The sequence below is a fragment of the Miscanthus floridulus genome, chromosome 1 (genome assembly GCF_019320115.1).
Source record: "Miscanthus floridulus cultivar M001 chromosome 1, ASM1932011v1, whole genome shotgun sequence".
NCBI lineage: Eukaryota > Viridiplantae > Streptophyta > Magnoliopsida > Poales > Poaceae > Miscanthus > Miscanthus floridulus.
Genome location: NC_089580.1, coordinates 171,161,500 through 171,185,296, shown reverse-complemented (window position 1 = coordinate 171,185,296; position 23,797 = coordinate 171,161,500).

The following is a 23,797-nucleotide window of genomic DNA, read 5'->3' as shown; positions in this document are numbered from 1 at the left end:
TGCAGAGCATAGTTTGATAGATTAGTTAGAATTAATATAATTCATTGTCAGATAGACAATGAGATTTTTACACCTCTTTTTTTCTAGAATTGTAAGCTCAACGCGCAGTACGAATATATAACCCTTGCTTTACCTGTTGTGCCGACTTTGCCCTTAAGCCCATGTTTAGTCCCCAATCAATTTCCCAAAAAGTACTATAGTACCCATCACATCAAATCTTGCGATACGTGCATGGAGCATTAAATGTAGATGAAAAAAAACTAATTGCACAGTTTGGTTGTAAATTACGAGATGAACGTTTTAAGCCTAATTAGTCTATGATTGAACACTAATTGTCAAATAATAACGAAAGTGCTACAGTAGCCCAAATTCCAAACTTCAACCAACTAAACACGCATTAAGCAGTTTAGCTGCTCTTTACTTGAGAAGCTACTCCTACGTGCCTACTGATCGTAGACATGGCATATGGGAGAACGGAGGAATGCAGCTAAGCCCACTGGAGTTTCAGGAATATTTTTCTGCCCGAGAAAGAAAAAGAAACGAAAACGATCACATGCACATGCACATGCACATGCACATGCACGCACTGCCAACTTCGATGATGCTGTCGGAAACCAATAATAATAAAGCCATATTTACAAATCATAAAACTAGATCGATTAGCTGCCAGAAAGCAAAATACACTGTAGAAGGCCAAAAAAATAACCTTTCTCATTTTCGGCCTCTATATTTTTTGTCAGATCAGTAGCGGAATAAACGACGTCATAAATGATGTCGTTAGATTGTTACTCTCTCTGAAGTCTGACTGTGGTGAGTGGTGACCATGGTCACGATTTCTGAGGGGACCATTTATTTAGGAGTAATTTCTCAACTGTCTACGTACTTTCTCCGTTCAACGTGTCCAGATTTAAATCTAAAATTACGTTTTTTTTTTGAACGGAGGGAAGTACTAGCCTACAATGTGTAGGTCCCATCGAGGTCCCACCACTAGAACAATGTGTAGTACTCCGTAGGTCCCAGGAGGTTGAAGGCTGACACCGCAATGATCGATTACCCACGGCAAGTGATCATGCCATAATTTGCTAGCATCCCCTCCCGATCGATCCAGGACCAGGAACAACGAGGATATGATGGCGAGCTCCTCGTGTGGGATATTATAATTAATGTGTTTGATCATGACGATGCATCCAGGGTTTAGTGTTGATAATAATGCCAAAAACCAGATGCAAGATGACCACACGATCGGAAATAAACGTGGGATGGGTACCAACTAACCAACCCTGTGTGCTAGTTAGTATATACGTATAACATACAGTACAAAACACGCGACCGTGATGCATCCATGACACGGGATAATTTGCCGCCGGATCCGCAGGCCGCAGCTCTTGGTTTCGCACTTTTTCGTGCAATGCAGATCCACTGGTGCGCCCCGCTGCATGTGTCAGTGCGTCACGGCTTGACGCACGGCGGCATCCTGAGCGAAAAGACACGCAGCCCAAATTTCGGGTGTTAGTTCCTATCACAATAGAAGTTTACCACTAATTTAGAGTATTAAATGTAGACTAATTATAAAACTAATTGCATAAATTAAGACTAATTTATGATACGAATCTATTAAACCTAATTAGGCTTATATTTAATTTTTTAATTAGTATTTCAATATCCAATGTGACATTTAACTTTAGTTCTGGATCTAACCACGCACTGTCACCCATCATTGCAGGATGGAGACACCAATCGAGCCACCGAAAACGCACACCTGTGCAGGGGCTCAGTATGTGTACACCCTGTGTTTCTTCGCACCGGGGAGAAAGGATTAAGGCCCTCTTCTCCTGGGCAGCGCCGGTACTATGATTTTAAGGGCCCTATGATGATTTCGTCGTAACGGTCCCTTCCGATCATGTATAAAATATTATAATATATAAGCGCTAATTTTACTTGTAAAACGAAAACAAATTCAATAACATATTTTTAATTTAACATGTCTAATAATTATCGAGGAACAATATAGATTAATAAATATATTTGTAGATGTATGATAATTATCGAGGAATAATGTAGATTAAAAATAATAATATATTCGTTTTCTTTTCTCACCCATGACAAATGTTTCTTAGGTAACATTATAAAATTCTAACATGTAAATTAGAAGAAAAATATGACTATATGGGTACAAAGTACTAGAAGTCTGGAATACTATACAAATAATTAATTTGGATTAAAAATAAAAAGGAAAAAAAATACCTTGGGCCTAAACAAATAATCGGTGATCGCAATTCATAAGAAGCAAAGAATCAAGATGTCGTCGTCGTGGAGCCCTGCCTGGTCGCCGTCCTCGTGCGCCGTGTCCGTGTCTCCGGTAGTCTAGCTCTTCGCGACGGCGCGGCTCGCCAGCTCCACGCGTGTAAGGCGCACGTCCCGAACTCACGATCAGAGTGTGTTGTGTGTAGCGTGACTCCTCGCTTCCTCTCTATCCGAGGGCCGTGGAAAAAAGAAACTAGGAAAGAAATGCCAATGTTGTCTTTTTGGACCGCCTAACCAGTTCTATGTCTCTTTTCTTATTAGTTTGCTAATGCCTAATGTACTATAGGACCTGAGAGTTTGTATACCTTTTGCTTGGGCCCTCGGCCGACGCACCTCATGGCCTACCCTTAGGGCCGGCACTGCTCCTGGGGGCTTCGGCTCCTCATCTCATGTGTACTGCAGTGGTACTGTAGCTACACCGTAGCTGAAGCTGTTTCGAAAATCAAGGCAGAAAATAAACTAGGATGAGGAGGAGCCGGAGAAACCATAATAGCTTCCCCGGCTCCGTGCTACAGTAGTGCTATAGTGGAGCCGGAGTCGACGAGAGCCTTGTCAAACTGGGCCTAATTGATTTCAAAGGAGCGATCAAGAGCGCGTACGTTGGTAATGGGGCCGGGTAAATAGCTAGCTAGGATAGGCTAGCTAGCCGGGCACTTTACCTCACGTTTGCACATGGACACGGTTCGATGGAGCGTGCTGCGCTGCAGGCATATGCATGGGCACCACGGTGGCTCCTTGCATGCCTTGCCACGGAAGGAAGCGGGGCGCTGTGCTAGCTCGTAGGAGTAGGAGTTCCCTTTATTTTGCCTTTCTCCGATCCGTGCCAAGGAAGCTAGGCGCAAGCCGAAGCCTGCTGCTCCCGCCTCCAGGGAAAGCCCCAGCGCAGCAGCAAGCTTCCTTTGCGGAGGGTCTGTCACTCTGTCTTTGACAGGGCAGAGCGTTAGAGGGTGTTTGGTTATTTAATCGCTTCTAAAATTCATGTCACATCAAATATTTAGATACTAATAAAGAATATTAAATATAGATTAATTACAAAACCAATTACATAGATAGAGGCTAATTTATGAGACGATTTTTTAAACCTAATTAATCTATTATTAGCAAATGTTTACTGTAGCACCACGTTGTTAAATCATAGCCTAATTAGGCTTAAAAGATTCGTCTCATAAATTAGTCGTAAATTATGTAATTAGTTTTGTAATTAGTCTATATTTAATAATCTATATATATGTCTCAATATTTGATGTGATAGAAATTTTTAGGAAGGTATGTAGAAACCAAACATCCGCTAGCTACTGCAGGCCATCCCCTCAAAAAAAAAAAGCTAATGCAGTCTGCAGGCCAGACTGTCGTCCAGAGAGCATCTGCAGCTCGCGCCGCGCTCGGGCTGGGCTTTGTGAACTGCCGTCGTGTCTCGGCCACGTGCGCTTAGCTACGCGCTGCCGCGTCGTGGGCTTGCGCGGCCTTTCGCCTTTAAGTGGGCCGCACGGTGCATGGGCCTTAGGAACATACGAAGCGCACTTTAGCCCAGTGCTCGCGCTACGAAGGCCCGACCCATGTATGAGTCCCAACTGTTTCTAATAAAAAGAAAAGAAAAAGTACGAGTCCCAACAGCAGGCACTTACACTTAAGTATGAAAACGGTACGGAAATATTCCGTACCGAGCCACATCGTTTTCTATATTTAATCCGATCGAATTCGTATTTTCAAACAAATTTGAATTCGGTTCGAAATTCGGAACACCAAATTCGAAATTGGAACGAAAACGGTTTAGATATTTTTTCGACCGTTTTCTACTTTTCTACTTTTAATTCGGAATATCCCGAATTCAAAATTCGGTTTCGAAATTAGGTTTGAACCAAATTTGGCCCACTACAAGTCCAACCTTAGAAAAATCATATATTTTTCATACAATCTCGGATGAAGATGATTTTTATATGAAAATTGTAGCTCTCAATGAGATATACAACTTTTTAGTTCTTAGTTTTTCATTTGATGTCTTGAAGATGTTCAAAAAAATTAAACAAAGTCAGCGATATATTAATCGCGTACAAGCGCTTGTTGCCTTAAAAAACTATATCTTCCTTACATCGTGTCGAATGGAGATACTTTTTAAGAAAGTTGTAGGACTTGTTAATTATTATGTACTTGTTAATTGTTATGTACTTGGTCCTACGGGTCAATATTCTGTATTGATTTTTCGTATACCGACCGTGTTCGACATAATTCCGCTCGAATTAGTTTGTTTTCGAAATTTTTGATATTTCGTAAGTTCGTGTTCATTTTCATGTCCGGCTTTACCGCTTTCGTTTTCGTTTTCGTATTCAAATGTAGAAGTAGAAAACGGTTGAGTGGTTTTTCGACCGTTTCTGACCGTTTTCATCCTACTTACACTAGGCAGGCAGATTCATCACAGAGTCTCATAAACGGGGCATTTACATATTTACCATTATTACGGATGAAATCTTACACTATGTCACTGACACATGAGTGGCTGACATGGTACTTTTTATACCACTCACATCATAATGATGGTAAATATGTAAATAATCCTAGAAACAACCACAAAAAAAATAAATAAACAAAGGCACAAGAATCTTTCGTTTAGGATTTTGTTGATTTGATCACATGTTCCTCGTAGGTACTTCTTCCTCGTGCAAGATTGATGAGCGCTGCTGTTGAGTGCTCACAGTTCACCAACCACGTTTACAAGGTTTTTGCTTGCTGTGGTGTAGCCATCTGATTGATTACATTACAGGCCGTCGTCTGATCTGATTCCTCACAAGTCACAGCCGGAGGAGAGAGGATCGTCGCCCTCGTATCAAGCCATGTGCAGGATCAGTGACGCCTGACATCCACGTTTAAAAGGTTTTTGCGCTTAGCGACTTGATTAGTGATCCCCAGGACATATCATAGAGGGACCGGCCCGTCTGTCTGCTGCAGAGTCCGTGAGCGTCCGATCGATGTCTAGCCCTAGCATCCACGTTTAAAAGGTTCCCGCGTTTACCTTAACCATTTGGTTATTGCTATTAGAGACCATAACCTGATCAGAAGCAGTACACAAACACACAATTGGGGAAAACGTGTTCTGAAGTGCGTGAAGTGCAGTACAGAGCGAGTTTCTTTTGTGGAGATCCGATGATCCACCGTCCACGGACCACACGGTTCGTGTCTGCGCAAACCAAAACAAACTGATGGCTCTAGTCTTTAGTCTCACATGATCACCTAGTTACTCCCGTCAACCGTAGCCCCCCACAAAAACATATTGTACCTTCACCGTTCAGGCCATGTTCGTTTTTTTTTATAATCTATTTTTTTTTTCTGTTGGAACAATATTTTTTCTCTCATAACAAATCAAACGAAATAGTATTTTATCTTGTTTTTTTTTATGAAGCAAACAGGCCTCGGTATTAAAAAAAACTGACGCGCATCAGCGCATGCCCTGTGACCTCAGCATGGACGGAGCTGCCTGGGACCCGGCCTGTCACTGTGTGAACAGGAAGGCGAGTTTGGTATCCGGACACTACTCGTGAGTCGTGACTCATCGTGAGTGATCAGGCGGGGAGATTTAAATTTTGCAACTTGCAAACGGCAGGCAACTGGGCAGTATTTCAGTCTTCAGAAAAAGCAAACGCGCCATGTATCTCGACGATGGTTGGAGGAAGGGGCACGGGTTGTTGGCATGTCGTCGAGCGATTTACGAGTACTTAAGCGCGTGTTTAGTTCCCATCCAAATTCTCAAAAAATTGCTACAGTACCTATTACATCGAATCTTACGATACATGCATGGAGCATTAAATGTAGACAAAAAAAATTAATTGCATAGTTTGGTTGAAAATTGCGAGACGAACGTTTTGAGCCTAATTAGTCTATGATTGAACACTAATTACCAAATAAAAATGAAAGTGCTATAGTAGCCCAAAATCCAAACTTTGCGCAACTAAACACGCGCTAAAACCGGTGAGTTTCACATTAGGATATTTATGGTCCCTTGCCAAGGGACATGCAGTGGAGTGGAGCCACCCTGACTCACAGGCTTGTCTGGGGGGTTCTAAACTACCCTTAATCAAAACATTGTTCACGAGAATCTTTTGATTCGCCACAATTATTGAAAAAAAGAAAGAAACTTCACGCTTCCAAATCAAGTATAATTCCTTCTCTGTCCCTTGTGTTGTATTCTACTACTGATGCTACATACGCTGCACTTGCTTCTGAGGTCAATACAAATGTATTTGCCAGCGCATCAGCTTCTTAGAGTACTACTGCCTTGCCTGTGGTTAACAAACTCACATTTGAAAACTGTTGGGCGATGTATCACTAAGGAGCAGGTGCCCTCCACCAAGATGCATGGGGGTCATCCCTTATCCGGAAGCAAATTGCGGTCATGTCCTTTAGTTTGCTTAGCGCAAAAGCCTCGTTCGCTGGTCTGAAACTTGGCTGAAACTAACTAAAAAACACTGTTCTGGCTAAATGGTTGTGAGAGAAAAATACGGTTCCGACTGAAAAAAGAAGCCAAGCGAACGGGGCCAAAGTTCAAAATCCTTGATACGAAAGGATTCAGATTCTCAGAAACTAATTTTTACTCTTTGTTTTGTTTTGAATGAATATGCATTTTTGGTACGAAAGGATTCAGATTCTCAGAAACTAATGTTTTGATACGAAAGGATTCAGAGAAACTAGTGATTATATATTGAGCAAGGATGGCATGAAACACATTCAGTTATTATAAGTGATTGGCATTTTATATGTTTTGGCTTTAGCAAGCGAGTACCATTTTACAATACTAACTACATGGATGCAATTTTTTTCTTTACCTGTTATTATCAAGTAGCTAATATATCGTGTGCTTGTGATACTGGCAAAAAAAGAATATAGAAGAAATGAAATATGCGTGCAATTTATTGCATATTTTATATGATGCAGCTGCATATATTCGATCTCCATTCCGCTACTCTGAAATAATAATAAGCACCTATCCAAAGTTAACAATCTCTATGCTTCTAGAAGCTACAAATGCAGTCTAACTGGAGCGACCTTAAAGTTGTTGGCTCAGCTAAAAATATTTTTTTCTGATATATTTGTGTTGCTAACTTGCTTAGTTTCGAGGTCATTACAAATGTGTTTGGTTGCTTAGACTACTACTGCCTCCACCCTGTAAAAAGTGTCACTAGTTTTATTTAAGTCAAATAATCTTAAATTTGACTAAGTTACCACAAAATAGTGAAATGCCAATATTTATGATACCAAATAAACGTCCTATTCGTTTGAGCTTGTTTGACTGATAAGCCATGGCTGAAAGTATTATTGGCTGGTTTGGTGTGAGAGAAAAATACTGTTCGTTGGCTGATAAGCCATGGCTTATAAGCCAAATACGACCGAGCGAACAGACTGAAATACGATCGTGAAACATATTATTATAGTAAATCTATTTGGTGTTATAACTTTGATAATCTTCTTTATAAACTTGGTGAAATGTAAGATATTTAAACTTAGGGTCAAAACCAAAACACGACTTTTTGTGAAATTGGAGATAGTATGAACAGACATGTTTCTTACATAAGTGCTAAGAATTGGGTATCGAAAAGTGCTAAGTCATTAGTTGTAGTGTGAATGAATAAAACTAATGCAGAAAAGATCATCATAATCATTCAAAACTCACTACCGGAAACAGCAGATTTGCTGAGTGCAAAAATATTTGCCGAGTGCATTCTATCGGGCACTCGCTCCAAAAAACACACTCGGCAAAACAAACTCTTTGTCGAGTGCTGAAAAAAAACACTCGGCAAAACAGAGACACTCGGCAACAAAACACCACGTGGACATCCGTCAGTTAGTTTGCCGGCCGTTAGTAGTTTGTCGAGTGTCCGTTAGTGGCACTCGACAAAGAAATAAGTTTGTTGAGTGTTTTTTTTGCACTCGACAAAGAAATAAGTTTGCCGAGTGGTTTTTTTTGGCACTCGATAAATAAATATTTTTTTCTCCTCTGATCTTAAAACTTTTTCTACTCTCCACACACAACATGTGGTACTCCATGTTAAGATTTGGTATATTTTTGGATTTGTTTGCTATATTTAATTAATTTATTGCATTTTAAGGAATTTTTTGGTATAAGTCAAATTTGAACTGCAAGTGATTCAAATAATAGAATAAAATGAGTAGAAAAATGATATTCAAGTTATTGAGTCTAGTGTGAGACCTTACCTGGGAAATAAAAAGAAATTTCAAACATCTTGTTCAGAAAACACGACCACGAATGTGTGGCCGAATGGTTTTTAAATTCTAAAAAAAGCAAACGATGTCTGAAAATCATGAGATTTGTCAATATCTTATGATATCATACGTGGAGGCTGTGGTAAAAAATTGAGAAGGTTTTGCATAATCTATCATGTATGATGTTTACAAACCGAAGTATCTCAGTAGAAGAATCGTAGCGTTGAGAAGGATTCGGTAAGATTTAGAGTCAAAGTGATGATCGAATTGGGGTTTGACTTCAAAACTTTTTATATAGGCAATAGAGAACATATATTGATTCATCTGTAATTTTGGTAATTTTTTTGGACCTGTTTGATAATTTTAATTTATTAAGTGCAATTATAGAATTTTATTTGATATAAATTGAATTTGAGCTATAACTACATAAAATAATAAGTTTTTTTTTCTCTTCTGACTTTGAAACTTTTTCTACTCTCCACATACAATATGTGGTACTCCATGTTAAGATTTGGTATATTTCTAGATCTGTTTGCTATATTTAATTAATTTATTACATTTCAAGAAATTTTTTGGTATAAGTCAAATTTGAACCGCAAGTGATTCAAATAATAGAATAAAATGAGTAGAAAAATAATATTCATGTTATTGAGTCCAATGTGAGGCCTTACTCGGAAAATGAAAAGAAAATTCGAACATCTTATTTAGGAAATACGACCACGAACGTGGCCGAATGATTTTTAAATTCTAAAAAAAGCAAACAAAGTCTAAAAATCATGAGATTTGTCACGATCTCATGATATCATATGTGGAGGCTATGGGCCTGTGATAAAAAACTTGAGAATGTTTCGCACAATCTATCATGTACGATGTTTACAAATAGAAGAAGAATCATAGCGTTGAGAAGGATTCGATAAGATTTGGAGTCAAAGTGACGGTCAAATTGGGGTTTGATTTCAAAACTTTTTGTATAGGCAATAGAGAACAAAGATTGTTTCATGTAAAATTTTGGTAAATTTTTGGATCCGTTTGATAATTTTAATTTATTAAGTGCAATTATAAAATTTTAATTGATATAAATTGAATTTGAGCTATAACTGCATAAAATAATGGAAAAATATTCCTAGAAAAATCAAATATATATTATTGAGTGAATTTGAGAATTTATTTTAAAGTACATCAGAACAAATTGAGGAAAACACGTATGGAAAAGAAGGAAAATGAAAAAAAAGTTTGTCGAGTGCCCTTTGAAAGCATCTAGGCCCTTAGTTGAGTTTCGGTGATTAATGATGACACAAGATTATTTGACTAATGTATGTTTTACAGAGGCAATTTGAGTTAGGCCATGATAATGGCAATTGATTGGGACAATCATGGTTGTCAAGCCCCTGTCGATGAAAATCATTTTGGTTTTCAAAGGATGGACGATAAGGTTAAAGATGGACTAGTTCTAAGTGTCGTTTGGTGTTGAAGAGACACTTAGAGTAGTTTAAGACTTTATTTTTTCCTTTGGCCATACTATTAAGGAGGGTATAGACTAGTAGCTTAACCTAGGTGAGTCTAGTGGGTTAGGTGTGGTGTACACTTATCAAATCTAGCATTAGGTAGCTCAGGAGTAGCTCTAAGATCAATTAGAGTAAACTTCATTCACATAGGATTTTGAGTTGGAAGTGAATGGAAGATTAAATGACTGACCGAACGCTGGTCTGATTATGACCAGACGCTGAAGGGTGAGTTCAATCAGTTTATTTGATCAACTGAAGTCATCTAGTTGTGACCGAACGCTGAGTGAAAAGTGACCGGACGCTGGGCACCTGTGTCCGATCAACTCTAGAGAGGTTCTAGAGAGAGAGTTTCCTGATCGAACACGTTCGGTCAGTACTGATCAGACATTGGTCAGGATCTGGTAACTGATCAGACGTTGAACAGCGAAGTGACTGGACTCTGGATGCCAGCGTCCGGTCAACATCAATAAGGTTTTAGAGAGCATTTTTCTTGACCGGATGCATCTGGTCAGTGCTGACCAGACGTAGGTCAGAGTCTAGTCAGAACTTAATAGCTCTTTCTGACAGTGGCGGGGATAACTGACCGGAGCATCCGGTCACCCTGACCAGAGCGTCTGGTCACCCCGTAGAGTAATGACTCAGCCTCCAAACATTATGTTTTGAATGAGAGGGTATAAATACTTACTCCACTCAATCAAGGAAGGTCTCTTGCATATTTGTTCAGCTGAGAAACACCCTTGAGAGTGTAAAGGAGAGTAAGAGCCTAGTGAGGTGATTGAGATTTGAGAATCCAAAATTAATACCTCATTAGTGCAAGGAGAGTAGCAAGTGTGCATCCACCCTTCTCATTAGGCTTATTGTGGTCAAGTGAGAGTTTGTGCTTGTTACTCTTGGTGATCACCATCACCTAGATGGCTCGATGGTGATTGGGAGTTTGGTGATCATCCGGTGGAGCTTATGGATGACTCAACTCAAGTTGTGAGCGGTTGTGGATGATTTACCGCGACGGAGTGTCGAAGAATTAACCCATAGAGAGCACTTGATCCTTGCATAGTTCAAGGGGGAGCTACACCCTTGCACAGGTGCTCTAACGAGGACTAGTGGGGAGTCGTGACTCTCCGATACCTCGGTAAAATATCACCATGTTCCTTTCTCTCTCTCTACTTTAAGCATTTACATTTGCGTAATTCATTTCATGTCTTTACATTCCTAGAATTACTATGCTAGAGTAGGATTATAACTTAGGGTATAAAACTTTTGTGTAGTAGAACAATAGAATCACATTTTAGGCACAAGAGGTGAAGTAGGCTAAGTGTAGGACTTAATTATTGCAAAGAATTTAGAATTAGCCTAATTCATCCCCCCCCCTCTTAGGCATCTTGATCCTTTTAATTGGTATCAAAGCCTCGTGCTCGCTAATGTAAGCTTAACCGCCTAGAGAAAGATGTCCTACGGGGATGTACCTCTTCCTATCTTTGAGGGAGATGATTTTCCTTATTAAAAATCCACATGGAGGCTTATTTAGAGGCTTTAGATGTTAGAATTCTTAGAGCCACCTCTCAAGGCTTCCCAAAACCTAAGGATCCCACACACCTCCAAGACGATGAAGTTAATTACAAGAAATTGAATGCAAAGGCTAGAAACACCATCTTTAGAGACTTTTGCAAAGATATGTTTAACCATGTGCGAAACCCCAAGAACGTCCATGCACTATGGTCAGACATTTGTGCGCTCCATAAGGGAATAAAGAGTGAGCATGAGGAACGCTATCATCTTATTATGAAAAAGCTTAATTTATTTGAGATGCTTCCTAAAGAAAGTGCTAATAAAATGTACTCACGCTTGAATGTTCTTATAGAGAAAGTCAATGGGCTAGGACTTACACAAATGCAACCCTCTAATGTTATAAGAAAAATCTTGAGTGTCCTCCCCATTAACAAATATGGGCATATTGTGACCATGCTTTATCAAGGTGATCTTTCCACCGCTACACCAACTAAAATATTAGGAAAGATCAATGCACATGAGATGTATATGCACATTACACCACAAGATGGCTCTTCTTCCACCAAGAAGAAAGACTTAGCATTCAAAGCTAGCCAAGAGAAGAAGGGTAAAGCAAGAGTTGAACATAAGAGCTCAAGTGATGATGAAATTAATGATGCAAGTCTTGCTCTCATGGTGAGAAGAACTACCAATATGCTTAAGAAGCTCAACAAGAACGGTGTCAAATTTGATGGCAAGAAGAAGAAATTCTTCACTAGCAATAGAAGAAAGCCAATCTTCGAGATGGATTGCTATAATTGTGGAGAACTTGGTGATCTAGCTCAGCAATGTCTCAAGCCCAAGAAAGACAAGTACAAGAAGAAGTACGAGGGCAAGAAAGATATCTCAAGTGATAAAGATGATGATGAGAAGAAGAAAAACAAGTCATACAAGAAGAAGGATGGCAAGAAGAAGGATTTCTATAAGAAGAAGAATGGCAAGGCATACATCGTTGGTGATTGGCTCACGGATATTGATTCATCAAGTTGCTCGTCTGATGATGAAAGTGAGAACGAGAAGGTGGCCGCTATTGTAATTGACTCTTCACTATCTTCACCGACACCACCGCCGTCATCCTCTACACACCTATGCCTTATGGCCAAGGGTGAACGAAAGGTACAAAATGATGATGATAGTAGTGGTGATGATCATGCTAGCAATAATGATAGTGATAGTGATGATGAATTTGAATCACCCTCTTATGATGATCTTGTCAAGTTGCTCAATCAATATACTAAAATCATTAGAAAGACAATAGCTAAAAATGAAAAGCTAGAACTTGAGAATGACTCACTCTTAGCTAAATATGACATAGCCAAAAAAGCTAGTGTTGAGCTTAGAGAAGAAAATAAAACTATGTCATCCAAACTCAAGGAGCTCAAATCATCTAAAAAGGAGCTTAAAGAAAAATATGATAAACTTGAGGGGATACATAATGAGCTCACCACTAGCTACAATATGCTAGAAGAAGAGTATACAAATCTCAAGGTTAATCATGATAATCTTGTTGTCTCTCATGAGTTATTATCCAATGAGCCACATGATGCTACTAACCATATTGTTAAGATGATATAGCTACATCATGTGATGACTTAATTGTTGAGAGCATTGAGCAAGGATCTAGTGGCAAAGGCAAGAAAGTGGTTGAGACTAGCAACTATGATGAGTATGTCAAGCTCAAGCATGAGAATGAAAAGCTCAAGAAAGATCTTGAAAAGCTATCAACCACCAACACTATTATGATAGAGAACCTTGATCATGATTGTGATGTAGCTCTTGAGAATGAGAAGCTCAAAGAAGAGAACAAGATACTCAAGATGGAGAAAAATCATGATGAACTTGAAGAAGAGAACAAGAAGCTCAAGTTGGATAAAGAATATATCAAGACTAGCTTGAGCAAGTTCACAAGAGGCTAATATCTCTAAAGTGAGCTACTCATGAACATCGTCATGAAGATGGATAGAAGTGGCATTGGGTATTTGGCAAATCAAAAGAAGAAGGCTCAAGATCAACATCAATAGCAACACAAGTCAAAGCCAAAACCAAATAGGTGTTTTGAGTGTGGACAAGAAGGTCACTTTGCCCATGAGTGTCATACTCTACCACCACAACTCTTGCCCAAGCATGCTAGACCCTTTGCTTTCAATGCTCATTATATGCTTAGAAAGGATTCTAGTGGAAAAATGAAAGTCATATTCTTAGATCCTCCTAACAAGAATAGGCCTAAGAAAATTTGGGTTGCAAAGTTGCTTGTTAAGAAAGTCAAGGGCCCTCATCAAGTTTGGGTCCCTAAACAAGCTTGATCTCTTGTATGTAGGTGAACTACAATGACTGGTGGAAGTCATTGGGTAATTGATAGTGGTTGCACTCAACATATGACCGATGATCCTCGTATATTCACCTCACTAGATGAAGAAGTAGATGGTTAAGGAATGATAACATTTGGTGATAATTCAAAGGGCAAGGTTCAAGGATTGGGCAAAGTGACAATATTAAATGATCATTCAATTTCAAATGTCCTATATGTTGCTTCATTAAGCTTCAACTTGTTATCCGTTGGTCAATTATGTGATCTTGGCTTTCAATACTTGTTTACCAAGAAGAAAGTGGTTGTGTCTAAGAAAGATGATGATCAAGTGATATTCAAGGGGTTTAGATACAACAACCTATATCTAGTGGATTTCACCTCCAAAGATGCCAACTTGAAGACATGCCTATTCATCAAAACATCACTTGGGTGGCTATGGCATAGAAGACTTACTCATATTGGGATGAGCTCATTCAAGAAGCTTATGAAGAATGAATTGGTGAGAGGGTTGAAGGATGTGAAATTTGAGAAGGACAAGCTTTGTAGTGCATGTCAAGCTGGTAAGCAAGTTGCAAACACTCATCCTACAAAAGCTTACATGTCAACAATAAGAGTTCTAGAGCTCCTTCACATGGACCTATTTGGACCAACAACTTACAAGAGTTTGAGAGGAAATCTCTATTGTCTTAGTGATTGTTGATGACTACTCTAGATATACTTGGGTTTTCTTCCTTCATGATAAGACCAAAGTTGCATCATGTTTTAAGAAGTTTGCTAAGAGAGCACAAAATGAGTTTGAAGTGAAGCTCAAGAAGATAAGAAGTGACAATGAAAAAGAGTTTGACAACAAAAACATTGAAGCTTATTGTGATGAAGTTGGAAATCAAGCATGAGGTCTCCGCAACATATACTCTTCAACAAAATGGTATAGTAGAGAGAAAGAATGAGACACTTATCACACTTGCAAGAACAATGCTTGATGAGTACAACACACCTGAAGCTCTATGGGCCAAAGCTATCAACATCGCATGCTATGCATCCAACTGCCTATTCCTTCAAAAGTTTCTTAGCAAGACCTCTTATGAGTTGTTCAATGGGAAGAAGCTGGATGTCTCATTCTTCCAGGTGTTTGGTTGCAAATGCTACATCTACAAGAAGCGGCAACACCTAGGAAAGTTTCAAAGATGTTGTGATATTGGTTTTCTTATTGGTTACTCATCAAAGTCCAAAGCATATCGAGTATTTAATCATGTCACTGGCTTGGTTGAAGAAACATATGATGTGGAATTTGATGAATCTAACGGCTCTCAAGGAGCACATGAGAATCTTGATGATGTAGGTGATGAACTATTGAGGGAGGCTATGAAGAACATTCCAGTTGGAGACATCAAGCCTAAAGATGATGTACAAGTAATTGATCCACCTTCTTCATCAAATGCGCCATAAGATGGTGATAAAGATGGGAGAGTAGAAAATGAAGATACTCATGTCTCTCATGATCAAATGGTGGCATAAGCTAAAGATGTTGATGCTCCACAACCTCCCCCTCAAGTGGTTGATAGAAGAAATTCACCTCTACTACAAGCTCATCCACAAGATCTCATCATAGGGAGTCCTTCAAAGGGTGTAATGACTCGCTCTCAAAAACTTGCTTCATTTATTGAACATCACTCTTTTGTCTCTTGTGTTGAACCTAAGAATGTAGAAGAAGCTCTTCAGGATTCTGATTGGATTAATGCCATGCATGAAGAGTTGAGCACAACTTCACTCGCAATGAAGTTTGGACACTTGAAGAGCGACCACAAGGTGCAAGAGTCATTGGAATAAAGTGGGTGTTCCGCAAAGATGATCAAGGCATTAGTAGTGAGGAACAAGGCAAGACTAGTTGCAAAGGGGTTCTCTTAAGTTGAAGGGATTAGATTTTGGAGAGACCTTTGCACCGGTTGCAAGACTTGAAGCCATTCGTATCCTCCTTGCATATGCATCGCATCATAAAATGAAATTATATCAAATGGATGTTAAAAGTGTATTTTTAAATGGTTTCATAAATGAACTAGTCTATGTTGATCAACCTCCTAGGATTTGAAGACCCTAGATATCCTAATCATGTTTATAGGTTGTCCAAGGCGCTATATGGGCTTAAGCAAGCCCCAAGAGCCTAGTATGAGCGCCTTTGGGATTTCCTCATTGAGAAGGGCTTCACCATTGGGAAGGTCGATACCACACTATTCACCAAGAAACTTGATGGAGAAATCTTCATTTGTCAAGTATATGTTGATGATATCATATTTGGATCATCAAATGAAGATTATTGCAAATAGTTTGGTGAATTGATGTCGAAGGAGTTCGAGATGTTAATGATTGGAGAGCTTACATTCTTTCTTGGTTTTCAAGTCAAGCAAATGAGAGAAGGGATTTTCATTTCTCAAGAAAAGTATACCAAGGACCTTCTTAAGAGGTTCAATATGGATGAATGTAAGCCAATCAAGACACCAATGCCATCTAATGGACATCTTGACCTAGATGAGGGAGGTAAAATAGTTGATCATACTCTCTACCGCTCTATGATTGGTAGCTTGTTATATTTGATCACATCTAGGCCTAACATCATATCTAGTGTGTGTATGTATGCTAGATTTCAAGCTAGTCCTAAGGAAGCTCATTTGGTTGCTGTTAAAAGAATTCCTTAGGTACCTTAAGCACACACCAAGCATTGGTCATTGGTATACCAAAGGAGCTAGATTTCAACTAGTTGGCTATTCCAATTCAGATTAGGCTGGTTACAAAATTGATAGAAAAAGCACATCCAAAGGGTGCCATTTGCTTGGTAGATCACTAGTGTCTTGGTCCACCAAGAAGCAAAATAGTATGACTTTGTCCACCGTCGAAACAGGAATATATTGCCATGGGTGCTTGTTGTGCACAAATTCTTTACATGAAGCAAACTTTGCTAGACTATGGTATAGTTCTACAAAAGGTACCTCTTTTGTGTGACAATGAGAGTGCAGGTAAAGCTTGCTAATAATCTAGGTTCAACACTCTCGCACCAAGCACATAGATATCCTGCCATCACTTTCTTAGAGATCATGTTGCTAAAAATGATATATCACTAGAAGGTGTAAGGACCGAGGATCAATTGACGAATATCTTCACTAAACCGCTAGATGAGGCTACATTTTATCGATTGAGGAATGAGCTCAATGTGCTTGATTTTAGTAACTTCACTAGAAAATGAGCTTGTGTTGTCCCTTGCATTGCATTGTAATATACAACATGTTCAATTTCAAGCATTGCACTTAGGGCTTGTCTAACATGGTTAAGATAACCACCGAAAAGCAGTGTGAAGAAGCTTAACCTTGGATCAAACTTGACAAGCAACTAGAATTACTTTCAAGTATTGCATTGCATATGCATGTGTGTTGCTTTGTTGTTTCTTTTCGATTATCCTTTTATTACATATTTTCTTAAAAAGAATTATAGCCTAAGGCAATATATTTTGAAAAAATTGAAGGGTTTGAAAGAGGTCACTCACATTAGTCTCAATTGGTGTTTATTTGGGTCTTATTGAAGTTAGGACTTGATTGGGAACAGGCAGCACAAAGGAACATTGAAGATTCACTAAGAAAGGGCTACCAGACTCTGCACCAACTCTGCTTCCAGCATTCGGTCAGTTCATAGGAGGTGAACAGAAGCAGCATAGGAGTGACCAGATGCTGAAATAGTGCTCGTCCTACGTCTAGTGTGAAGGTGTCCTTGCGTCTGGTTAATTGAAGAAGACAAACTTAGGATCGACCGGACTCTAGGCTATGTCCTAGTCAAGGGTATTCGAACGTGCCCGGTCGTGACTTGAGGGGTTTTGGACCTCTCTGTTGTCGACCGAACTCCGGGTGGCAGCATTCGGTCGTTGACACCGGTGCGTCCGGTCAGTTGAAATCAGTGTGGATCTCAAACTCTATTTCGTTTCCTTATCCAACACGGGGGCCACCATATTTAATCTCTGTACCCACACCACCAAGTCCCAACCTCACCAGTCGCCTGATGCCCTAGTCATGTCTCCATGTAGTCGCACCACCACACCCACACTCGCCGTAGCAGCCGCCGTGCCCACGCTAGACCTCAGTCTACGACCCACAAAGCACACCAGCTCTACTGCCTGCACCTCCCTTCGCTGCAACCACGCACCAGCTGCCATCGTGCTCGCCACATACATCCACATAGCACTGCTCCACCATGGCCTACATGCATCCGTGTAGCCTACTCATGCCATAGTGGCTCCTTCCAGCGCACATACCGAGATTCACCTGCGTCAGCCGATTGCCCTAGCTGCCATCCACCAGCGCCTACATTGCATTGCTCTGCCGCCTCACCACTTCATGCCCAAACCCTAACCCTAGGAGTATTCCATGTGGTGCCTCGTGATCCTCTCCTTGGCTCATCGATCGCCTGGTTCATAAGGTAGCAATGCCATTTGCTTTCAATTTCGTATCTACTACTTGCTTCTTAGGGTTTCGCACCTCTAGATGTATATTGTGATTATTTATATATCCGATCTATTCTATCATGCAATGAGTCGGTGCTCTTGTGGTTTTCTTTGTAGTTGTCAGTGAACTCAGGGCTAAGCCCACGAGTACGAATCGAGGCCAAGCCTCATGAGTGTTAGTTGGCAGTTGGTTCTTATCCATGGCAATAATTCTCTTTAGCTCTAGCAATGGCATGAGTCAAGAATGTCGAAGGTGGTCCAGGTGATGAGGATCTAAGGCCTCTGCCTTGCCTGACTGCTCAAGAAAAGGGGAAGGCAAAAAAGGTCACAACAAAGAAGTGGAAGCTCAGTTGATGTGGAGACTGAGAGAGCAGCAGCAGTGGCAGCCGCCACTGAGTGAGCAGGAGAGAGGTGGAGCTAGGAGTGGTGTCCATATTGCCGATCAGCTATCACCATCTCAGAGGGCCACCTGTTGACAGGGTTGAGAGTCATCATGGTAGTCTAGCTAGGACTGTCATGCTTGGAGGATGACATCTCGCTTTAGAGGAGAGTCAGCCTTAGGGGGAGATAGAGCAGCTAACATAACCAGTGGAGCAGATAGAGGGTACTCAATAGCCTAGAGCAGACTGAGGGGATAGAGCACATAGCATAGCCACAGCTTCGACGCTCTGGTCGTACACACACTCAAGGTGTCACTTGAGGCCTGAGACATAGAGGAGGGGCTCTTGTTCGCCTCCTAGACTATAGGGTCCACCTTCGGTGGTTCACCTTGACTTGAGGGCAGCCATAGCCAAATAGGTGCAGTAGCTCCGCTTCGTGTAGTTTGAGGACTGGTTTCCACTAAGGCAGGGATGAGCATGCTTCAGAGCACTTCTATATAGTACCATAGGAGGATTTCTATAATGCTTATCTAAACAATGGAGTTGCCTTCAGATCATAAAGAGTTTGCTCCATAGAGTCACTTGTTGTAGCTGCAGGCGAGTTGATTCGTCCTCGCCTCTCTTATCTGCTAGGGTTGACTAAATCTTGTAGGATGGACATGATGCTATGTTCCATCATGGGTCCATGAGTTCTACTCCTCTCTTTGGATTGACTGGAGGCACATATTCATACACTTTTCATTCAGAGGCCGTGACTATAGCCGCCAAAAGCTCGAGGGTCAGAGAGATTCTCAGGATTCCAGAGTCACCCATTCGCCTTCATGAGATTTGCTATGGTCAGACAGAGCCTCCTAGATGCCCTCATGGTGGACTTGTGCCACCCATAGATCTTGTTCGACCATGCTTCACAGAGCCTTTTGGAGAGGGGTCGAGCAGGACACCATGTGACCTTACTCCCACAAGCTCGGCTACTTGATGCTATTATGAGGAGGACTTTGCTTCTGAGGATGGGTTACCATGAGGGCTTGACTCACATTCAGTTGTGGTTAGTGAATTCTCTGGTGTCCTAGACTGTATTTTATATTTGGGATGTCATACTTTCAGAGATGGAGGACACACTTGTTGAGGGTTTCAAAGGTCATCGTCAGCTATTGTATGCTCACTAGATCACCTTGTTGAATTGAAAGGCAGTTACTCAGAAGTCCCCAGGGACAATGATAGAGTACACTAGTGCCACTACTAAGTTTCCTCCAATTAACATGACTCAGATGCTCCACCATAGTAGTACGAGGACACCTCACCAGCTGAGCCATCACCCAGAGGTCCTAGAGACAGTAGCTCAGCATAATGAGATCATTAGGGGCATTACAGTGATAGAGGAGGAGCAGCTAGATGCTTAGCAGAAGGGTGTGGTCAATAGCACCCTAGTGATAGCTCTGATGATGACTATCAGCCTATTCCTCAGATGCCTCCTCGACCACATGATAGAGAGGCCAGTGGCTCTAGCTTAGCTCCACCATAGCCACCATAGACAGATCCAACACTTCTTGCCGTACTTGAGCGGATGAGGCAGGACCAGGCATGCTAGGCATAGGAGACCATAGCTACACTTGCATAGGTTTAGGCTCGACAGGATGAGTTCTAGAGGCAGTAGCAGGCCATGTAGCAGTAGTAGCTTATGATCCAATAGCAATTACTTGGCTTCATGCAAGCATGTCTTTACTGCTATCGGGGTGGCTCCTCCACAGTCTACACCTCAGATCAGCCAGCCTGTCACCACTTTAGTGACTCTAGCTATACAATCCTAGTGGGCTTTAGAGTTAGGGACAACCAACTACTCAGTTTGCTTCACCTATAGAGTAGGTATCCCAGTGGTTTGCTTCGCCAGTGACAGCCTAGGGTCCTTACTTCACTCCCATTGTTATAGGTTTCACTCCACCATAGATTTCCTTAGTGCTAGTGACTAACACCCTAGTCTCTAGGAGCCTTGGTGCTACTTTTAGTTAGCTTACAGGGCAGCCTACACTGCTAGAGTTGCGAGTTCCTGTCACTACCATAGTTGCTCCTGTTACCGGTACTACAAAGATGATCCCATCGTCTGTTGCATCATTCAAGCCAGTTTCAGTGATAGCAATAGTGGTAGATGTGGCTCCACTTCCTATAGTGATACTTTTAGAGTCACAGGCCATGCTAGTTCCTGAGTAGACCCAAACTGCTTTAGCTTCACTTCCAGTGACAGAGGGTCAGATCGCTCAAAGCTCAGGGTCAGAGGATGTTGCTACTCAGTTCTAGATTTCTCACCACACCTCAGCGCCTGACTTGGCTGCTCCTGTCCCACCGTCTGACCCTTAGGTTTTGGTGCTTGATGCCAAAGGGGGAGAGGGACCGAGTATGTTAGATCTAGGGGAGCGGTACATCTAGAGGGAGCATATGATTCATTTCTTTTGGCTCTTTATGTGTGATACATTATGCATTCACATTTACCTTCATGCATTGCATTACATACTTGTGATGGTGAGACTTGTGACATGTGTGCTCTCTACATTGATACTTATATATATGCCATGTCACTTGATTATGCTCATTTGCTTTGCTTCTGTGTTTTACTCTGATTCAAATGAGCTTTACTTCATGTACTCTTGCTTAATTCATATCCTTTGAGTACACCATGTTGGCTTGAGTCATATAAGCATGTCTAACTCCTTTGCTCTTATTGTCAAAAGCTTATATGAACCTAGCATGTTGAAAACATCACTCATCTCTTTTACATACTTGAGGTTGTGTTGTCATCAATCACCAAAAAGGGTGAGATTGAAAGCATCTAGGCCCTTAGTTGGGTTTCAGGTGATTAATGACAACACGAGATTACTATGACTAACAGTGTGTTTTGTAGAGACAATTTGAGTTAGGTCATGGTAATGGCAATTGATTGGGCAATCATGGTTGTCATGCCCCTATCGATGAAAATTATTTTAGGTTTTCAAAGGATGGATGATAAGGTTAAGGATGGACTAGTTCTAAGTGTCGTTTGGTGTTAAAGAGACACTTAGAGTAGTTTAGGACTTTGTTTTTTCCTTTGGCTATACTATTAAGGGGGTATGGACTAGTAGCTTGACCTAGGTGAGTCTAGGGGGTTAGGTGTGGTGCACACTTGTTAAATCTAGCACTAGGTAGCTCAGGAGTAGCCCTAAGATCAATTAGAGTAAACTTCATTCACATAGGATTTCGAGTTAAAAGTGAATAGAGGGTCAAATGACTGATCGGACACTGGTCTGGTTGTGACCAAACTCATAAGGGTGAGTCCGGTCAGTTCATTTGATCAACTAAAGTCGTCTTGTTGTGATCGGACGCTGAGTAAAAAGTGACTAGACGCTGGGTGCCTGTGTTTGGTCATCTCCAGAGAGGTTCCAGAGAGGGAGTTTCCTGATCGGATGCATCCGGTCAGTGCTGACCAGACGCTGGTCAGGATCCAGTAACTGACCGGATGCTGAACAATGAAGTGACCGAACTCTAGGGTGCCAGCGTCCTGATCAACATCAATAAGGTTGCAGAGAGCATTTTTCTTGACCGAACACGTCCGGTCAGTGCTGACTGGATGCAGGTCAGAGTCTGGTTAGAACTTAATGACTCTTTTTCTGACATAGTTGCAGGGAATAACTGAACCAGAGCATCCGGTCACCTTGACCGGAGCGTCCGGTGACCTCGCAGAGTGATGACTCAGCCTCCAAACATTATGTTTTGAATGAGGGGGTATAAATACTTACTCCACTCATCCAAGGGTGGTCTCTTGCCCATTTGTTTAGCTGAGAAACACCCTTGAGAGTGCAAAGGAGAGCAAGAGCCTAGTGAGGTGATTGAGATGTGAGAATCCAAGATTAATACCTCATTACTAGAAGGAGAGTAGCAAGTGTGCATCCACCCTTCTCATTAGGCTTGTTGTGGTCAAGTGAGAGTTTGTGCTTGTTACTCTTGGTGATCGCCATCACCTAGATGGCTCAGGTGGTGATTAGGAGTTTGGTGATCATCCGGCGGAGCTTATGGATGACCCAACTCAAGTTGTGAGCGGTTGTGGGTGATTCACCATGATGGAGTGTCGAAGAATTAGCCCATAGAGAGCACTTGATCCTTGCATGGATCAAAGGGGAGCTACACCCTTGCATGGGTGCTCCAACAAGGACTAGTGGGGAGTGGCGACTCTCCGATACCTTGGCAAAACATCACCATATTCCTTTCCCTCTCTCTACTTTAAGCATTTACATTTGAGCAATTCATTTCATGTCTTTACATTCCTAGAATTGCCATGCTAGAGTAGGATTGAAACTTAGGGTGTAAAACTTTTGTGTGGTAGAATAATAGAATCACATTCTAGGCACAAGGGGTGAAGTGGGCTAAGTGTAGGACTTAATTATTGCAAAGAATTTAGAATTAGCCCAATTCACCCCCCTCTTAGGCATCTTGATCCTTTCACCCCTGATCTGGCACTCGGCAAACCTCAGATCCTAGGACACTCGGCAAACCACTTCACTAGGCCCCACACACATGTAGTAGTTTAGGGTTTGAAAATGAAAAAAAATAAAATGGGTTGGCTGAGTGCCCACGATCTAGCACTCGGCAAACCTCCCTCATAACCACCCTCGGCAACACACATGCACACACTCACATATGCAGCCACACCTGCACACACATGCCATGCCGCCATCGTCCCATGCTTGCAACCTATCACCGATGTCCCGTGCCCATGCCACGCCACGCCATCCCGTGCCCGCGCCATACCACGCCACCATCGGCCCACGCCACGCCCCGTGCCCCTAGCTGCTGCCAGACTCCCTTGCCCCGCCACTGCCCTAGGACCCTATCATCGCCCCTGACTCTCCCTGTGCTAGGCCCCTCACCGGCCCCTAGCACCCTAGTGGCGGGCGCCCTCCCTTTGGCGGCCAGCGCCCCGACGGCCGGTGCGCTCCCCTCCAGCACAGGAGCTTGCCTGCAAGGTTCATTAGCGTTCACACCTTGGACCTACCATCATTTTACAAGGTATAACCTATGTATGTGGTTGTCGGCCATCGTG